We start from the raw sequence: 19701 nt of genomic DNA on the forward strand, positions 1-19701 counted from the left end.
GTGGCTGGAAGTTGCACCTGGACAGATTCAGACAGGAAATAAGGCTTATATTTTTAATGGTAAGAGTAATTAACTATTGGAAGAATTTACCAAGGGTTGTGTGGCATATGCTGGTCATTTTTAAATCAAGGCTGGATGTTTTTCTAAAAGATATGCTCTAGGATTTATTTTGGGGAAGTTCTATGGCCTGTGTTTAGACAGGAAGCTAGACTAGATGATCATTATGGTCCCTTCTGGCCTTATAGATGCATAGATTCTAAGTGCCTTTATCCTTTATGTTGCCATAAGGATTTTTCTTTGGGCTTTTTCCCTTTTAAAAAAAATTAATTGGAAATTAAATGAAAAACTTGTATTAAGGTAACACAATCCTAACATGCAAAATCACAGTGTAATCTTAGCTACATTGTGCACATTTTCTGTTTTATTCTGGTTAAATGTATTTATTCAATGATATTGTCATAAAATTCATATTGTAGAGCATGAGGATGTCCAGTGCAGCTAAGTTAATGATTCAGACATTATTACTGTAGGTGGGGATTTACCATAGGGTTGATTGGACTGTAATGTGTGGCTCACAGGGAGGTGTTCAGAAAAGGTGGTCGGGAAATAACTCTGCAAAGGCAGCACAATTCTTCTCAATCTGTAGTCCCCAGCAGGGATCAACGGGGTTGTCCTCATTTCCCCACAGAGGTGGAAGGGACAACCTGGCCTTTGGTTTCCTTCAGCTAGGATTGAGTGAGGTATTCCTGTCATGAGTCCATTGTGGTCAAAACACTGAGACAGTGCAGTGAGTTGTTTGCTTTGTTGATCTACAGATATCTTTAGACATTTTGTTCATGTTTAGAGATATGGGTGTTTTTACTTACAACCAAAGCAGTGTTCAGCTTCTTGTAAAACAGCCCACTAGCTACTATTAGATCAAGTTACCAAAATATTGTATGAAAAATAGTGCAATGGCATTAGATTGTGAAATCCCTAAGTATGAAGAAAAACTATTAAATCCTGGAGCATGTTTCCTTTTTAGTTTTCTATACAGCATAGAGAGGAACTTGAAAGTGAAAAGGGGAAAGAGAACATATGTTTACTTTTATCTGCAATGTAAATATTAAAAACTTATTTTATAAAGAGTAACACTTATTGATTTGATTCCCACATGTGTGAGTGTCAGATATATCAGTAGCAGAAGAGAAAATTAAGTAATATAAGAAAGGAAGAAAAGTTCAGCTAAGATTGTAAATATAATGGAGAGTCCACTTGTCAGATGTGCAGAATGGCTGGCTGTTCCAAATGATGGGAGTTGTGGAGGAGAAGGTTCTTATATTAATGCTGGCAAGATGGTATTAAAGGATGAGAGGAGGCCAGTGCAAGACTAGCAGAGAGGGGGAGTGGCTCCATTGAAGTCAGTTGGAGTTTTGCCATTGACTTCCATGCAGTCAGCTTTTCATCCCAGTTCTATGAGGTAAGGCTACGAACATTTTTAAAAAAGAAAGACCATGGAAAATTTAAAAAATAAGATTGATTTTGAACTAAATTGTCAAATGAACACCTAGTGGAATGCCTAAAAAATGTGGATGATGCAATCATCCTTCTTTGGGTATATGTGAAGGTAAATAGTATCTTCATATGCTGGAGTCTGGAGACCTAGGTCTTGGGAAGGCATAGAAAAGGAAATTCCAGAAGTGAGGCATAAAGAAATGAGGTATGGATGATGGTTTCAACAGAGGAGCAGTCAAAGTAATAGTATAATAAGTATTGCCCCTGTTTCAGACTAGTTCCCTTGTTCCTTCTCTTCATTAAGCACCTATGCTTTGTTCCATGTCTGCTGAGAACAGCATCTTAGCAAATTGCAGATGCAATCATAAATTAGGCATGTTCTGGAGACTAAAGAAGGAATGGTCACTATCTTGAGTAGTTCATAGTCTAAGGACACTGATGGGGGTTGAGGGAAGGCAAGCAACAAAGGTAATTTAAAAAAAAATCACCTTTTACATTTTGTTACTTGCTTTTAAAAATAGCTTTGTGGGTTAACCTCTTAGGCTAATGGTTAATAGCCCATATTGCAATGTGGGTGATCTAATTTGGAGTTTGTCTCTTGCTACCTATACTAGGACGTACTATATAGGCAGCACACTAAGACAATGTCTACACTACAGTGACTATAGTGGGACAGCTATGGCACTGCAGCTGTAGTGTAGATGCTTCCTATGTTGATGGAAGTGTTTTTTTTTCTTTTGATATAGATGATCCACCTCTTGGAGAGGTGATAGCTAGGTCAATGGAAGAATTCTTCTGATCGCCTACTTGCATATGCAAGTTAGGCGAACCTAACTATGTCACACAGGGAACAAAATTTTTCATAGCCCTCAGCAATGTAGCTAGGCCAATCTAATTTGTAGGTGTAGAACAGTGAAAATGGAGTGCTCTTTATCACCCAACAATGGCATTTTTTGCCCTGTTGATGAGCTTTAAAAAGTCCTGTTCAGCACTTCTTAGCCATAAGGCTGATGCCTGTACTGAAGGGCCTCAACTGTTGTGTGATATACAGCAGGACTAAAAAGGAGCTTGGAGCTCCCATAGAGAAAGAGAAGGAGTGGGGGGAAATTGTTTCATTCCTAATTAAAATGTTTTTGAATTCCAAGGACAAAACTGCTTTGCCCTTCTGAAATCCCATTTCATTCCTTAGTTATGTTCTTATGTCAAAAGGAGCCTGGTTTTGGAGCGATCTGCCACAGCATAAAGGACTTTCACATCACTTTAGTTACTTGATAACATTTTTGCTTAGGAAAGGTCTAACACATTACTAAAATGAAAATGAATATGTTGCTAGGGAATATAGCACCTGGTCCTGCAAGACTTATTTGCTAAGTAGTCCAATTAAGATCAATAGGGTAGACTATTTGCAAAAGTAAGGCTTGCAAATACTTGCATTTAAGATGCTTGATGTAACATCTAGGTAGACAAGTGGTGGTGTATATTATCAAGCTGGTTACTTTCATGAGCATAAATCCAGTAGGTATTTAAAATAATTCAAACTCCCAACACCTGAAACATGTCACATTTGTCTAAACTTTGGCTATCATATAGTAATCAGATCTTACTGCACAGTTGAACCTCCAGTAGATATGCAGTCCCTAATTCTGGGAACAGAAATATAAATCAAACTGGCCTACATTTAAAAAAAATCAGTTTGAGACACTTCAGAATGCCATTTTTTACAAATGAAAAATGATTGGTGAAATCTGACTATATGTAACATACATATTTTCTTATCAAAGGTAAGTGAATTATATGACAAATTAGATTTTACTCCAAAAAGCAAATGGACAGAAAAGATACTGCAACACATAGAACATCTTCTCAAGTACCAAACATTTAAATTATTTGAACAATTTGACTTCTGGGTACCATTAAATAAGACATTTCTGCACATGGAAAACTGGATAGGCGTGCAAAACACGCTGTCTCCAATAGAAATAACATTCAAACAGATCTTAAACCCTCCTATAGCACTATTTGGCACTACAGTGACAGTTCTCCAGAATGAAACAGGTGAACTAAAAAGCAAATAGGTGACTGGGAAATTGTCTTGGGCAGTAATGGCAGCCCTAATAGGCAAAGGCAATTGCAACAATTATTCTGCTCCTAAAATGGGGGGACAAAAAAAATCACTATACTTTGTTGGAAAACTGTGGTCTAACAACAGGAAGTCACCTTTTCATATTCTTGAGACTGCTAGGTACAAATAGGCTTCTGGTTGTAGAATGACATGAGGGAGAGTGAATATAGCTCTCTAGCCCTTTCCTACATTCTGACACATCTTGGTTGAATGTAACAACAAATCTCCAAAATAGCTGCCCTAAATTATTAAATCTTTGGCTCAAATCATTTCACACTGTCCAGGTTTGGACACAAAAACTAAATGTAATGTAAGACACAAAGCTGATCATATCAAGAATTAGACAACCATACAGTTCAGTAGATGGTGCAATTCTTTAAAAGGTCATCAGCTGTTTATAAGTGTATTTCTTTTCTGACCAAATCTATAAAGGAAAGGGAATAGAAACTCATACAATATATTAAACAATATTAACTTCTTCTGAAACTTTCCAGTGTAATACTTTTGAATTTCATTTTCTACAAGTAATAGCTCTCACAAACTACTTAAGTACCAAATATCTACTTACCTGTGATTGTTTAAAATACAATGGCAATACTTCATATTTATACCAATGTGAGATCAGAATCAGACCCTTAAAGTTTTTTAAGTCAATAGACATAGACCAATGCGAGATCAGAATTGGGACGTATATTTCTGGGCACATGCTGTTAAAGATAGAATTGAAAATTTACTCTTGGACACCTATAGCATTATTGCATAGAGGTTTCTTCATATCAAAATGCAGTGACTAAAATGTTTTGATAAATTCACTTCTATATCTTATACCCTTTCCAAGGCAACAAATGAAGTGACTGCAGTTAAAAAGCAATCTGAAGGCCTTAAAAGAGAATATGATCACCTTATGAAAGAACATGAACGGCTGCAGGTAGGTGGTTGTGGTTCACTGCATGAGCAGAATGTTCTGAAATTGTACTGACAAAATTACACGTTGGATGTTTATTTTCCAAGAGCTAGAGAATTTATTAAATCCTTCAGTATATGTTACAATGGAAATTACTCCCTGAAGGATTTTTCAGCTTGGAAAAGAGGAGACTAAGGTGGGATCGGATAGAGGTATATAAAATCATGAGTGGTGTGGAGAAAGTGAATAAGGAAAGGTTATTTACTTGTTCCCATAATATAAGAACTAGGGGCCACCAAATGAAATTAATGGGCAGCAGATTTAAAACAAATAAAAGGAAGTTCTTCTTCACACAGCGCACAGTCAACCTGTGAAACTCCTTGCCAGAGGAGGTTGTTAAAGCTAGGACTATAACAGATTAAGGGTAAGGAATGGTGTTCCTAGTCTCCGTTTGTCAGAGGGTGGAGATGGATGGCAGGAGAGAGATCACTTTATCATTACCTGTTAGGTTCACTCCCTCTGGGGCACCTGGCATTGGCCACTGTCAGCAGACAGGATACTGGGCTGGATGGACCTTTCTTATGTTCTTATTATGGTAATAAAAATACCTGGTAGAATTCAGCCTTCTTGCAGGAATCTTGTGGCAAAGCTGGGTAGTATTTTTCTGAAGTAAGAAAAGGAAAGGTGGCATCATCAGATTTCTAGGCTGATGTGCTATAGCTTTGGGGTTGAGTTCAGGATTCATGTGAAGTCCTTCACTCAAGGACTGAGGCTGAGAGCTTCAAGAAGGTAATGGAAATTACAATGAAAGGGAGAGTTTGAGGTTGGTTTTTGTTTTATGGTTTTAAACATTCCTCTGATGTTTGCAGTCCAAATGCTGCAGCATTGTTAAAGCTCAAGAACCAGGAAGCAAGAGACTACAAACACGTCAATCTAAACACACTGTTCAAACTGAGTGATGTGCAATATGTTAACAGGAAATCTAACTGGCAAAAGCTGAATAACACTTTTAAAAATCATTTCATGGATTTTTATTGGGCTTAGGGGTTCAGAGCCATTGAAACACTATAAAAACGTAGTTGGGGCTGGTAGCACTGCCTGTTAAGATTGCCAGACCCTTCCCATGTAATACCCTGTTTTCAGTTGATTAAAAGTTGTCAAACTTTAATTGTATGGGATGAAATTTTCTATTCCAGGTGTCTGCCTCGGGATATATTTTTTTTGAAAGTTTTTCAGCCAAAATGGTTCAGCTGTTTCCAAGAACAAAGTTGTGGAAAATACATTGTTTTACAGTATTAACAAAATTCTGGAGAGCTTTTCTTTGAGAAGCTCTAGTGCCCCTGTGCTTTGGAGCAGTAACTGGAAATTTGTCAGCCGATGGCTTTTGTGTCAGGAATGTACCTGTGCTGTTGAGAAAAATTGGTGCAAATTTGACTAAATTGCAAACCTTTAAAAAATATTCACATGTGACAGCTAAAACATCTGAAGATTCTGTCTTCCCTGAGCATGCTGCAGCCCCTCAGAGCACCGGTAGTGACGAGACTATGCATATGCAACCCCCCAAGAGTGACTGAACATATTCCAGCCCAGAGCTTTAGGGTGGAAGCTGGATTTTCTCTGTAATTGCAGCTCCCTGCTGCCTCAGGCTGGGCACTAGAACTGAATACGGGTAGCTAGCTTCTCCTGTGCCATCACACAGACCCAGAAACACAGTTTTACTGCTGCACAGGGAACATGAAGAGGAAGCCACCTGAGTTAAATACAGAGAGGACAAGAGCAGCAAAAAGGAGTGGGGGAGGGAGGGAAAAGAGTAGAGTGGTGCAAGGTGTCTGACAGAACTGAGGGTGGGGAGAGGGAAAATGACTGGGAGCTGGGGAGATTGGTTGGGCAATAAGACATGGGGCGGCTCTACGTATTTTGCTGCCCCAAGCACGGCAGGCAGGATGCCTTCGGCGGCTCGCCTGCGGGAGGTCTGCCGAAGCCGCGGGACCAGCAGACCCTCCGCAGGCATGCCGCCGAAGGCAACCTGCCTGCCACCCTCGTGGCAACCGGCAGAGTGCCCCCCGTGGCTTGCCCCCCAGGCACGCACTTGGCGTGCTGGTGCCTGGAGCCGCCCCTGAATAAGACTGTGAGTGAGGAGAGGAGACTGGGGGCTTGTCTCCACTTACCAGGGGATCGATGCACAGCGAAGACCCGCTAAATTGCCCACCGATTGCTCTCCCATCGACTCCAGTACTCCACTGGAACAAGAAGCATAAAGCAAGTCGATGGGAAAGTTTCTCCCGTCAACCCCGCACGGTGTAGACACTGCAATAAGTCAACCTAAGGTTCACATAGCTGGAGTTGCATAACTTGGGTCAATTTAGCCCTGTAAAGTGTAGACCTGCCCTAGGATTTGGATGGGGAGATAACGGGGGGAGACTGAACAAGGAGACTGGGATGAGAAGCCTGAGAAGTGGAGAGTTGGACTGGGACAAGGAGCCCAGCCCAGGGGTGGGGAAGAGACAGGATTGTGACACGTTGAAGAGGATGAGGCTGAAGGAGTCAAGTTTGGGGAAGGGGGCAGGAGAGAACAGGCAGAAAGGTCTTAATGCTCCTTACAGTATAGTCTCTTCCAAAACCAAGAATGGCAACCAGGATTCCTGAGTCTCACCATTCCTCTGCCATCAGCAATATCTGTGAACCCCCCTGGCTAAGTGTGTGTCTCATTCCCCCACACCCATGCCGATCCACATTGAGGATGACATCCTATTACTTCTATGAGTTACTCTATTAGCTCAAGTGACAGAGATGTGTGTGATGGATCTAAAGGTTCATCAGCAGGGTTGGAACCATGTGGGTGTCAATATGATGCCACATGATGGCATTTGGGTTTGGTTGTCTTTTTTAAAAAAGAAATTGCACGCACAAACACAACTGTTAAAAGAACATATTGAATGAGAATAAAAGCAAAATACTGAATAGCTGCACATTGACTGTCCATCCTGAGCACTGGCTGAGGCGCAGGGGCTCTTTGGAACAAATAGTATATGTGATCATGTAAGTAAACACCTTGTCATAATGTGCATGCACACAAGGGAGCCAAATTAAGGTTGCACAGGAATTCTGAATTCCTAACTTCTTGAGTGTTTGACTTTACAACCTTATTGTTACTTTAACTTAGTTTTTTGTGTACAAGATTGCTTTTCCCCTCTCCCCTCACCTTCAACCAAGCATTGAGCATATTTGCCTCTTTTCTTCCTCCCAGCTCAGGACGAGTAATACCTTATTATTTCTACATTAACACATACTCAATGAGAGAAAGATATGGTCACATACAATTTCATAGACATTGCTAACACACGTGAACCCCTGCCAACACTCAGCCTTGACCTAAAAAAATCAAACTCTTAAGTTCTGAGAAGCTGAGAGAATTCTGCCACTATCCTAAAGTGCAGCTTCAGTTAAAAGTTAGAGAAGTAACTCTGTAAAATGTCACCACCCACATTAGCGCCCTGTTGGTCCATCATGTATGTTTACCTGGGAAAACGTCATTTTGTTTCTGTTAATTGTATTGGTTCTACAGTGACTGTGTGTCTTAAGCAATTTGTATATGCCACTGGAACTAGGCTCCGGCAGTGCTATGGGGGAGAGCCCAATTCTATTGACTCCTACATCAACAAAATTGCCTGCCATATTCTAAGTGTAGAATCTTCATTTTGGGTGGTGATGTAGCCTCCAGAAAGAATACAGATGGCTTTCAGGAGGAGATTGCGGACTGTTGTGGGGTTTTGTTTTGCCTTTGTTAAATGTTGTTATAAACCTTAGATTTGCAAAATGAACAAACTTTATTTCTCAAAATGAAGAGAATATGGAACTCTATGTGTAGTTTGGGTGTTTTTTGTCACTTTTGTCAATTGGTGCACTTAAGCTAAAATCCCTATGGGCTTGTCTTCACTACCAGGGTAAGTCGACCTAAGTTACGCTACTCCATGCATAGGCGGCGAGTTCTATGGGCCTGTGGGGCCCAGGCTCCATCAATAATCCTGAAGCTGGGCCCAGCTCCACCAATGTTTGGGCCCCAGGCCCTGTGCTTTCGGGGGTCCCCGCGTCGCAATGCCGGGCGCTCTCACCTCAGCGACAGCTCCCGGGAGAGGCCCCAGCCCCGACTTGGCTCACAGCTCATTGGCCGGGAACCCCAGCCAATGGGAGCTGCCGGGGGCGGTGCCGGAGCTGCCTGGCCACGCCTCCACAGCAGGGAGGGAGAGCAAGCCACAGGCAGCGGCTGAGCCCTGGGCAGAGCGAGCAGCAGGGTCTGTGCCTGTCAGACAGACTCAGCCGGTGAGCTGTGGGGGCAGCCAGATACAGAGACACAGCCGGGGAGGAGAGGTTGGTGGGGACAAACAGACACAGCTGGGGGTTGTGGGACAGACAGACACAGCCGGGGGTGGTGGGGGCAGACAGACAGACACAGCCGGGGGTTGTGGGACAGACAGACACAAGGACACAGCCAGAGGGTTGTGGGACAGACACACAAAGCGGGGGGGACAGACACACACAGCTGGGGGTGGTGGGGGCAGCCAGACACACGGACACAGCCAGGGGTTGTGGGACAGACAGACACAAGGACATTGCCGGGGGGGGGACAAACAGACACAGCTGCGGGGTTCTGGGACAGACACACACAGCTGGGGGTGGTGGGGGCAGCCAGACACACGGACACAGCCGGGGGGTTGTGGGACAGACAGACACAAGGACACAGCCAGGGGGTTGTGGGACAGACACACACAGCCGGGGGTGGTGGGGGCAGACAGACAGACACAGCCAGGGGTTGTGGGACAGACAGACACAAGGACACAGCCAGGGGGTTGTGGGACAGACACACACAGCCGGGGGTGGTGGGGGCAGACAGACAGACACAGCCGGGGGTTGTGGGACAGACAGACACAAGGACACAGCCAGGGGGTTGTGGGACAGACACACACCAGGACACAGCTGGGGGGTTGTGGGGACAGACAGATGGAGCCGTGGGCGGGGAAAGGAGCAGCAATGGGCACCCCGGGGCTGGTATAAAATACACAGGACGGGGGGGGCTTCCTGAGGGGACTATAGCAACACCCCCTGCAGAGCAGACCCAGGTTGCAGCTGGCTCCGCCCATCACAGCCCCCTGCCCCACAGAGACCCACACAACCCTCTGCCCCCTCGAGAGACTCCCAATGACCCCTGTGTCCCTGTCACTCCTCTCCAGAGAGCCCTCCCCTTTGTGCCAGCCCACTCCCCTCCCCCACTGCCTCCCCTCCTCCAAAGCTCCCTACAATCTCCCCCTTTGCCTTCCGCCCCCCAGCCCAGCCCATTCCATTGGCCGGGAGGCTCCCAGTCTATTGGCTAGCAGGGCCCATGGGAGCTGCACCTGAGGCAGGGTGCCTGCTTGCAGATGCAGACCTGCCTGGCTGTGCCTCCACAGCACAGGGAGGGGGAGCCACAGGTGAACAAGCCCTGGTCATCATCATCACAGGCCCAGTAATTCTCTGGATATTTAATTTCACTGAGGCAAAATGTGTGCAATTTTATGGGTTGAATGATTGAATGACATAATACCCACCTGCCCGCATTGTCCATCACTAAGTCCAGTAATTTTGTCAAGTGTTTGTTGCACAACATGGTGGTGCCTACGCCTACCTTGTGCTTCAGGGGTGATGGGGTCCAGGGCAGCCTGTTATAGCCTGTTATAGAACTACCTGATTAGTAATTGGATATGTTGGCTGGCATCTTTTTTTATGTGTTCGCTCCCCCTGATGTTAGAACCTGGCTACACCACTGGGGAGGGGAGCTTCCTAGACCTGTGCAGCTGGGGCTTGGGTGAATTTTGTGATACTCTGCCCCTCCCCAGCTACCACCCTGCAGTCCCCACTCCTGCACCATGCTGGGCAAGGGGCAGCCCCATCCCCAGTGAGGCTATGGTGAGGGGTGGCAGCAGGGGAGGCCACACGTGATGGCAACCTCCCCCCTCGGTACCCACCATAGGGGAGGCGAGTGGGCTTTCTGGACCTGAGAGGGACCCTAGGAGCATGTGCAGTGAACTGCGGGGGAGAGGAGGGGTCCCTCCCCTGGAGCTTGCTGCTGCCAGGGAGGGTGGAAGGGAGTCCTCTTTAGCCCTAGCCCTGGGCAGCCTGTCTGCACCCCAAGTTCCTTATCCCCAGCCCTGCCCCAGAGTCCTCACCTGACAGGAAAAACACACAACTTAAATTTGGTGGTCAGTTTAGAGTATCATAGAATATCAGGGTTGGAAGGGGCCTCAGGAGGTCATCTAGTCCAACCTCATGCTCAAAGCAGGACCAATTCCCAACTAAATCATCCCAGCCAGGGCTTTGTCAAGCCGGGCCTTAAAAACCTCTAAGGAAGGAGATTCCACCACCTCCCTAGGTAACCCATTCCAGTGTTTCACCACCCTCCTAGTGAAAAAGTTTTTCTTAATATCCAACCTAAACCTCCCCCACTGCAACTTGAGATCATTACTCCTTGTTCTGTCCTCTGCTACCACTGAGAACAGTCTAGATCCATCCTCTTTGTAACCCCATATCAGGTAGTTGAAAGCAGCTATCAAATCCTCCCTCATTCTTCTCTTCTGCAGACTAAACCATCCCAGTTCCCTCAGCCTCTCCTCAGAAGTCATGTGCTCCAGCCCCCTAATCATTTTTGTTGCCCTCCACTGGATTTTCCAATTTTTCCACATCCTTCTTGCAATGTGGGGCCCAAAACTGCACATAGTACTCTAGATGAGGCCTCACCAGTGTTGAATAGAGGAGAATGATCATGTCCCTCAATCTGCTGGTAATGCCCCTACTTATACAGCCCAAAATGCTGTTAGCCTTCTTGACAAAGGCCAGAGGAGGGAGTGTTAGTGCCTGTGCGGACTTCTGGGAAGTGCATGGGGTGGAAGGGGATGCTGGGATGCTCTGGAACCACTCCTTCAAAGCCAGTCAGGACTCTGGGGGAGCCTCCTCTCTGAGCAGACTGTCTCCAGGGCAAGAAGCTTACACCTTCCTGGGTCTGACCTCAGAGCATTCAGCATGCCCTTCCACACCATGCACTTTCCGCTGTGAGTCCGCCCAGGCGGGGTCCTGGGGCAGCTGGAGGTCCCTGCACCCCAACTCCGCAGTCAGATGTGACTCTCAGCCAGACTGTAAAACAGAAGGTTTATTAGATGACGGGAACACAGTTTAAACAGAGCTTGTTGGTACAGAAAACAGAACCCCTCTGTCAGGTCCATCTTGCGGGGTGGGAGCCCAGAACCAAGTTCTGGGTCTCTCCCCATTTCCCCAGCCAGCTCCAAACTGACACTCCCTCCTCTGGCCTCTGTGTCTCTTCCGGACAAGGAGGCCACCTGATCTCTTTGTCCCCAACACCTTCAGGTAGCATCTTGCAGGGGAAACTGAGGCACCCACACAGTATTCAGAGAAAATATTAAGAACATTCCCACTTCATCACAATAGGTGCAACAAAATATAATACCGTATATTGAAGTAGGCAAGTGCTGCTTCTGACTTTCCACTTTTAATTGACCCTTGTAATCTTGTGGCGCTGACGCATTGTAGCTTCATTTTATATCAGCTTACAGGGCGGGAGCGGGGGGGCACCACCATTTTGGGCCCCACCAAAAATTATACAAACCTGCCGCCTATGACTCCATCTACGCGAATAATGTAGCTGGGGTTGATGTAGCTTAGGTTGACTTACCCCAGTGTCTTCACTGTGTTGCATTGATGGGAGATGCTCTCCAGACGACTTACCTTACTCTTCTCAGAGGGGTCGACCGGAGAGCACTCAGCCATCGATTTAGCTGGGCTTCACTCAGGGGCGGCTCTAGGAATTTGGCCGCCCCAAGCACGCCAGTCCCGCGGCTCCGGGGGACCTCTTGTAGACGTGCCTGCGGGAGGTCCGCTGGTCCCGCGGCTCCGGTGGAGCATCCGCAGTCATGCCTGCGGGAGGGCCACCGGAGCCGCGGGAGCAGCGGACCCTCCGCAGTCATGCCTGCGGGAGGTCCACTGGTCCCGCGGCTCCGGTCGACCTCCCGCAGGCATGACTGCGGAAGGTCTGCCGGAGCCGCCTGCCGCCCTGCCGGCAAAATGCCGCCCCAAGCGCGCGCTTGGCGCGCTGGGGTCTGGAGCCGGCCCTGGCTTCACTAGACCCGCTAAATTGACACCCGCTGCATCGATTGCAGCAGCATCAATATCCCCAATAGTGAAGACAAGCCCTTTCTTATATATAGGAAATCAACATGAGTGTTGAGGAAGACAGACTTTTTCCCTCAACCCAGAAGCCAGACCCCAACCACCTACATAGCTGCATCCATACTGCAGCTTATGAGCTATAGCAGGGATGGCCAAACTGCAGCTCATGAGCCGCATGCGGCTCTTTTACAGTTAAAGTGCAGCTCGCAGAGCCCCCCATCCTCCGCCTACCAGACTGGGGGTAGGGGGAGCTCGGGACTTCTGCCCTGCAGCAGGGTAGTGGGGCTTGGGGCTGCTTCTGCACAGCAGAGAGGGGTTCTCGGGGTTTCAGCCTCATGGGGTGCGCCTGCCAGGGCTCAGGGCTTTGGCAGGAGCAGGGTTGAATCCCTAAGCCCCATCAGGCACACCCCGGCTCTCAAACTTCTGAAGGTTTGTCATATCTGGCTCGGAGGGTCAGTAAGTTTGGCCACCCCTGAGCTATAGTAATAGCTGCAGCCTACTGACCCTTTGAGGACGTGTGGTTGTAGCTAGTAGGTCTGCACAATGTACTGGCTATATCTCCCAGCCAGCTCGCCCACCCGCAACCCCTCCCGAAGTCCCTGTGCAGAGAACTCCAGGGATCTTAGCTCTGGGATATGAAGTCCAATTGTGCCATTTTTCATCTTCTTGGTTCTCCTCATGCAGTGGAACTATAGTGTTTCTGGTGCATTCTGAACTTGTGTGGCCACAGAGAGAGCCCAGTATCTCTTGCCTTTTCAGGATTTAACATTAGGATATTCATCCTGAGACATCGGTTTCTAATCTTGCCAAATGCAAAGTTTGTTCATTTGCTTCTTTCTGACTTGTCTGCCTCTTTGTTTGCAGGACCTCCTAGATGAAGAGGAGGACAAGAAAGACCAGTAGAAGCAATTCAGGAAAGACTACTTTGATATAACTGCATCAGTGTGAAGTCTCTTGTTCTTCTCTTTAGCCTCCTGAAGTAGATGGAAGCATATAAATGGAAATTTTCCATCTGCACTAACAACTCAGATGATCTCTATCCTTTTCCTCTCAAAAATGGTAAAAGATCATGCACAATAACACCAATTGCTTGTAACATTTGAGTGGTTTTGTAAATCACACCAAACCATGAAAACATGGTGACTTTAACCCCTTTTTGCCAGTGACTATCAGGAATCCTATGAAATTTGATTACTTATGGGTTAAATAAGACTAAATATTTTTCATTTTCCATTCTACTTGTGTAGAAGGATTTGATTGACAATAAGTAAAAATATAAAAGGTAGATTTCTAAATCCACCTTACACTAGTTTGTTTTTTCTCATTGTGCCACACAGATGGGTGTGTTTCACAATTATCTATTTTGCATGCCTTTGGGTTATTCTTTTGGAGTCCTTCAGAATTTTTTGTCATAAAAAATAGTATTGGTCAGGGTTTTATTATTCCCTGATTCACTTGTACAAGGATTTAAATCTATTGTTTACTTTGTGTGTGTGCCACTGAGCTTTCTTGCTTTGCAAAGTGTAAAATTCTTTGAAGAATTTATGTATAATTTACTTATACTGATGAAAAGCAATTCATGGTTTAAGGAGTAATTATACAATACCTCAAAATAAATATACATTGTTTTTGCATTATCTGTTTTTTGCATCTGACAGCTAAATTCTGAGTAATTTTTGCATTAGTGATTCAAATTTTGTACTTAGAAGTTGGATATGATTGTTATATTAAAGGGATTGTTTAAGCTTATGAGTTTGTGTGTTTGTGGAAAATGTCCATTTTATCTGATAAACTGTCTCCCTTAAAATCAGTTTATAATTATCCATATGAAGAACAAAACATTTTCATAACATTACTATTTCACTTGCCTTGTCCAATAAATATGTATGTTTGATGCTAAGTGTTTTTAAATTAATACAGACCAGAGGGTTAAAAAATTAATGTTAATGGAAAAGTTCAGAACAGACCATCTGAACACAACATGCCATATAAGGAAGTATGTGCTCAGCAAAGTTATTCAGCCTAGCAGGGAGGTTAGTGGCATATGCTGGGGAGGAGGAATTTTTTTCTATATAGAAATTTAAAACACTTTGAAATTCAGGCAAAAAATGAAGAGCTGGTAATACATCTTTTTTTGGTATATCTTTGTTTGTTGAGTGTTTTCTGATAAAGCTTTAGAAAGTAAGGCCCCAATCTTGCAAGCTGATCTGGAAGGAATTGGGGCTCTGTGCAGCCACAAAGATCAATCCATGCAGCTCAACTTTTAGGATTAGAACCTAAAACTTTTATGGCTCCAACTAAATGCTTTTATGTTATCAGCTTGTCTATACAGTAAATATTAAGGACACAACCTTAATATTAACATACAGAACCTACATTTCAAAGAACCTTAAAAGTATAAAATCAAGTACCCAACAGTTTGAAAATGCCAGAATTTACCATTGCCAGTGTACAGTACCTGTTTTTCCCTACTCTCATTTTCAGAAACAACTGAACAAAAACAGCTGAAATTAAAAACCAACCTAAGGCAGAGACCCAGATTTAAAATCTTTAAAAAATTTGGCAAAAATATAAGGAACTGAAAACAGGTGCTTATGAAAGTGTTGGGAAACTTTAACTACTTATGTTTCTATCTGCTCCACCTGAAATAGTACCTAGCATTGTGAAGGATCCCAAAGTGCTTACATGTGATAGAAAGGAATAAATCACTCTTGCTGTGAAATGAACTGTAGTTTAGATTAGCAGTACAGAGCAACTCTGCACTACCATTTAGGTTAGAATTCTTAGAATATCACGTTTAATTAAGGTGAAGAGGAGAGTGGCATCATCGTATATCCTGTTTTATATACAGAAACATACTGGGTGTAAATCATTCTCTTTAAAAGTTTTATAGTTACATAAACTTGCCCCTCAGCCTAACAATTAAATACTGGCTGACACTGGAGTAGTTGTAGAAGCCAGTCTTGAACAGATCTGGAGGAGGACAGGACAGTAGCCATGCTTATCAGTATAGGGAACGTGTTTTTGTAAATGCAGATTTTAAGCAACCTCTAATTTTCAGACTCTCTATTTTGCCTGCACCTCTTATTTCTGTCTTAGAGATATTGCATTAATGGTACTTTATCAAAGTGCATGACAGTCAGATCTGTTAGATTCCAGCCTTCATGTTAAGTCATTTTGACAACTGGGTTCAAAAAGGAATTAGGTCAATTCATGGAGAATAGGGCCATCAATGGCTTTTGGCCAAAATGCTCAAGGGTGTACCCTATGATCCAGGTATCCTTGAACCTCCAACTGCCAGAGGCTGGGACTGGAGAGGGGATGGATCACTTGAAATTACCCAGTTCTGTTCATTCCTGTTGAAGCGTCTGGCATTGGCTGCTGTTAGAGACCCCATCCATACTGGGCTAGCTGGACCACTGGTCTGACCCAGTCTAGCTGTTCTTCATTCATTAAGCATTGATCACAAATATTTGGTTTCATATTACATCTGATGCTTATTAACCTTTGAACTCAAGAGTTCCACACTTTCCATATTATTTGTCTACATAAAGTTAAAATAATTTTCCATCCTTTCAAAATATAGCCACACTTATTTGGAAAGAGGGTTAAAAGCACATTACAAATATTACAGCAGGTTTAGTGAACACTGGCATTTCTAAATCTTATTTTTAAAAACATTTTACAATATAGTGCATGCAACTGCTTCACATTGGGGGTTTTTGCACTTTGGAAAAAAGTACTCTGTTGTCCGGTTATCTCACAATACCTATAGCCCGCAGGACTGTGGCCATCAATAGAAATAGTAGTAGTGATATTATTAAAAAAAGTCCCAATTTAGCAATGTAGATAAAGAATGGAAGAACCCAAATTGACAAATATTTGGCTCTTACAAGGTCTTGATCATGTGAGAGAAGCTCAGATGCTCCTCACAGATATCTCTGTTTGGTACTTTATAGTTAAACTAGTCCATGCCAATATGGATTGAGTCAAAATTGCTTCCAGATTTAGTGATCAGTTTAACCCTGTGCATGTTAACAGAAATCACTTTGGGAAAATTTGAGTCCAAAGTGGGCAAGATAGACTCCGCTCTAATAATACTTAGCACTCTGTGTTACACCATCAAAGCATTTTGAACATAGGCCCAAACATTTACTGATGGCTGCATGGGTGGGTGATGGGAAAAGAAAAAACCTTCCCCTGCTTTTGTGTCCCTCATGCTGGAGCCCTGCACAATGGCAGGTGATAGGGACTTACTACCCCCTCCTAGCACCCACGGGTGCCCATCACCCCAAAAAGGAGAGAAAAGATGCAGGGTCATGTTGCTCCCTCCTGTGGGCACTGGTTAGCAGAACTGAATGGACACAAAGAGGGGGAACATTGCGCTCCCCAAAGGCTGGTGTCCCCGTATGCCTGGGAGTTCCAGGAATATACACCCCCAAGCCCATCGGCTTGCTCCTCTCCACTCCCCTAATGCTCCTGGTGTGTTAGTAGCACCAAGCGCTTATACACTTACTAGATTCTCAAAGTCAAACGTTAGGCTTGGCAGGAACTCCACAGCTGGAGAAACCAGGTAATAAGTTGAGCGACAGGGAGAGCTAACTCCAGAAATTCCCTGGCATGCAGGGGTCCCAGCCTTTAGGGGAGCTCCATGAGTTCCCCCCCCTTCGGCTCCGCTAAACAGTGCAGGAGGGAAACATGACCCTGAGTCTTTCCCATCCCGTTAGGGGTGACGTGCACCCGTGGGTGCTAGGAGGGGCTGGTAAGTCCCTATCGCCTGCCATTGTGCATGGCTCCTGCATGAGGATCACTAAAACTGGGGAGTCTTTTTTCTTTTTCTTTTCTTTTCCTACCACGGACCCAAGCAGCAGCCAGGAAATGTGTGGCCCTATGTTCAAAATACTGTGAAGGTGTATCACAAAGTGCAAAGTATTCTTAGAGCGGAGTGGGGGGGGGGCTATCTTGCTCTAACAATCCCTTCCTAAACTTCCCTGGGGTAGTGCCACTCTGTGCCACTCCCAGTGCCGAGCTGCATCTAATAGACAGGACTAAGCTCTGAATGATTAGAAATGCGTATGAAAGGAATCCCTTTCCAGTGCACACGTATCACTTTTACCACTTGTATCCCTTTTGTTTCATACCCATAACTTAGTCACTAGGCATTAACAAACCGAACAAGAACCTAACAATCTTCTAACTACTTCCACAAAGGAATAGTAATGGAAAGTTAAACAAAAGAAATAGAAAAGAGGGTTTGAAAGAGAAGTGATGTATGTTTCAAGTGACAAACAAAAGCCCCCTCCCAGTCGCCAGCATTCGGTGCCACACTTGATAAAAGGTGCTCTGTGAAGCAGAGTAAGGAATGAAGGTTCTCTCTTGTGCCAGGTTTCATCATTCACCTCCTCCACATTCACCTACCTCAGTCTTGGGGTGGGGGAATCATTTTGAATTAGGGCAGGGCTGGCCAGAGGGGGGGCAAGTGAGACAATTTGCCCTGGGCCCTGCAGGGGCCCCCACGAGAATATAGTATTGCAACTTTTTTAATGGAAGGGGCCCCTGAAATTGTTTGACCCAGGCCCCCTGAATCCTCTTGGCAGCCCTGAATTAGGGTGACATTTTTTGTTTTGTGTTTTTCATTCCTCAACTCATTTTTTCCCAAATACTTTTATTTGCAACACAGGTAGGGGTTTATTTTTCACATCTACTGTCCTCAATCTCACTATCCCTTCAACGTGCGATCCTGCAAAGTTCAGAGCATCTCCTCAAGATGTTTGAACACCGTGGACAATCAGGGCTAAATTAATTCCTAGTTTATACCTCATGCACACTTCCTTGAAATCCCTGGGGTTGCTAAGGCTGTGAACCAGGGCTGAATTAGTCTCCCTCTGATTTTGGCCCTAATTAATGTTAGCTGAGGTGAGTCATGCCGATTCTTCTCCAAACTTCTTCCAGTGTTACAGGACATCCTTAACTAAATCCGTGGCTTTGTTACTATCCTCTGCTGAAATCCCAGTTACGCAGATATCAAAAGAGCTCTCAGTTTTGTGGGTATTTGGATGAGATTGTATACTATACAACATACATTGCCAAACATTTAGTTTATGTAGGATGGTATAAACTACGGAAATCTGTATTGTTCCTATTACTATTACCAGAGGGGTAGCTGTGATAGTCTGTATCCACAAAAACAAGGAGTCTGGTGGCACCTTAATGAGGAACAGATTTATTTGGGCATAAGCTTTCGTGGGTAAAAAAGGTGCCACCGGACTCCGCGTTATTACTATAACCGCCATTTAATACAGTACTTCATGTGGGGTCCAATACACTTTATGTGATCACTTTATCTGCATTGCCCTCATTCTAGCACCTAAAACGTTTGACCACGGTAGCTTATTGAAGTGAACCTTTAAATCTATTTTCTTTCTACTTCTACTCCTGAGTGGATTCTAAGTCTACTTAGAAAGTCTTTGACCACATGTGGTGTCCCTATATCCTTTTAGTAAATAATGTTAAGCTGCAATTCTGTATTTCATGGTCCACTATTCCATTCTGGAGGCTGTATCAAATTCATCAGACCACATCCCCTTAAAAAGTTAAGTACTTCTACTTCAAGTGTCCAGGGAAAGTTATTTCGCATTGACTGTTACCCAGATTGTTGTGTGTGGTTATTGTCCGTAGTGATATGTGATACACGCTTTGGAAGCTGACTGCCTTACTCACATGCTTAAAATCTTTGCTGAACCGGGGCCTCATACTGCAGATGAGGGAGCTGCTGGTATGGCTGGCAATTCTCAGCACCACGGCGAAGGCGTCCAGGGATAGGAGTGCAGATGGGAGCATGGGAGGAGCACAAGCCCCACCTTTTCCAAAGTGTTGTGTGGACTGCAAATGAACTCATCATTACCTCCCTCCCCGCCACAGGACTAGGCTACGGGGTGTTGGTGGTGGCCTGTGACATACAGCAGGTCAG

General features: G+C 44.6%; 1 long non-coding RNA gene across 2 annotated transcripts in view; it reads left to right on the plus strand.

Moving 5' to 3' along the window:
• The window catches only part of LOC123377377, a 46451-nt gene extending 31667 nt beyond the window's left edge, over window positions 1-14784 (plus strand). For both annotated transcript variants that reach the window (XR_006582192.1, XR_006582190.1), the window contains 2 exons: window positions 4455-4544; window positions 13596-14784. This is a non-coding gene — a long non-coding RNA (uncharacterized LOC123377377). The remainder of the gene's footprint in view (window positions 1-4454; window positions 4545-13595) is intronic.
• The last annotated feature ends 4917 nt before the right edge of the window (window positions 14785-19701 follow it).

This window comes from Mauremys mutica, chromosome 1 (genome assembly GCF_020497125.1).
Source record: "Mauremys mutica isolate MM-2020 ecotype Southern chromosome 1, ASM2049712v1, whole genome shotgun sequence".
In the NCBI taxonomy this organism is placed as follows: Eukaryota; Metazoa; Chordata; order Testudines; family Geoemydidae; genus Mauremys; species Mauremys mutica.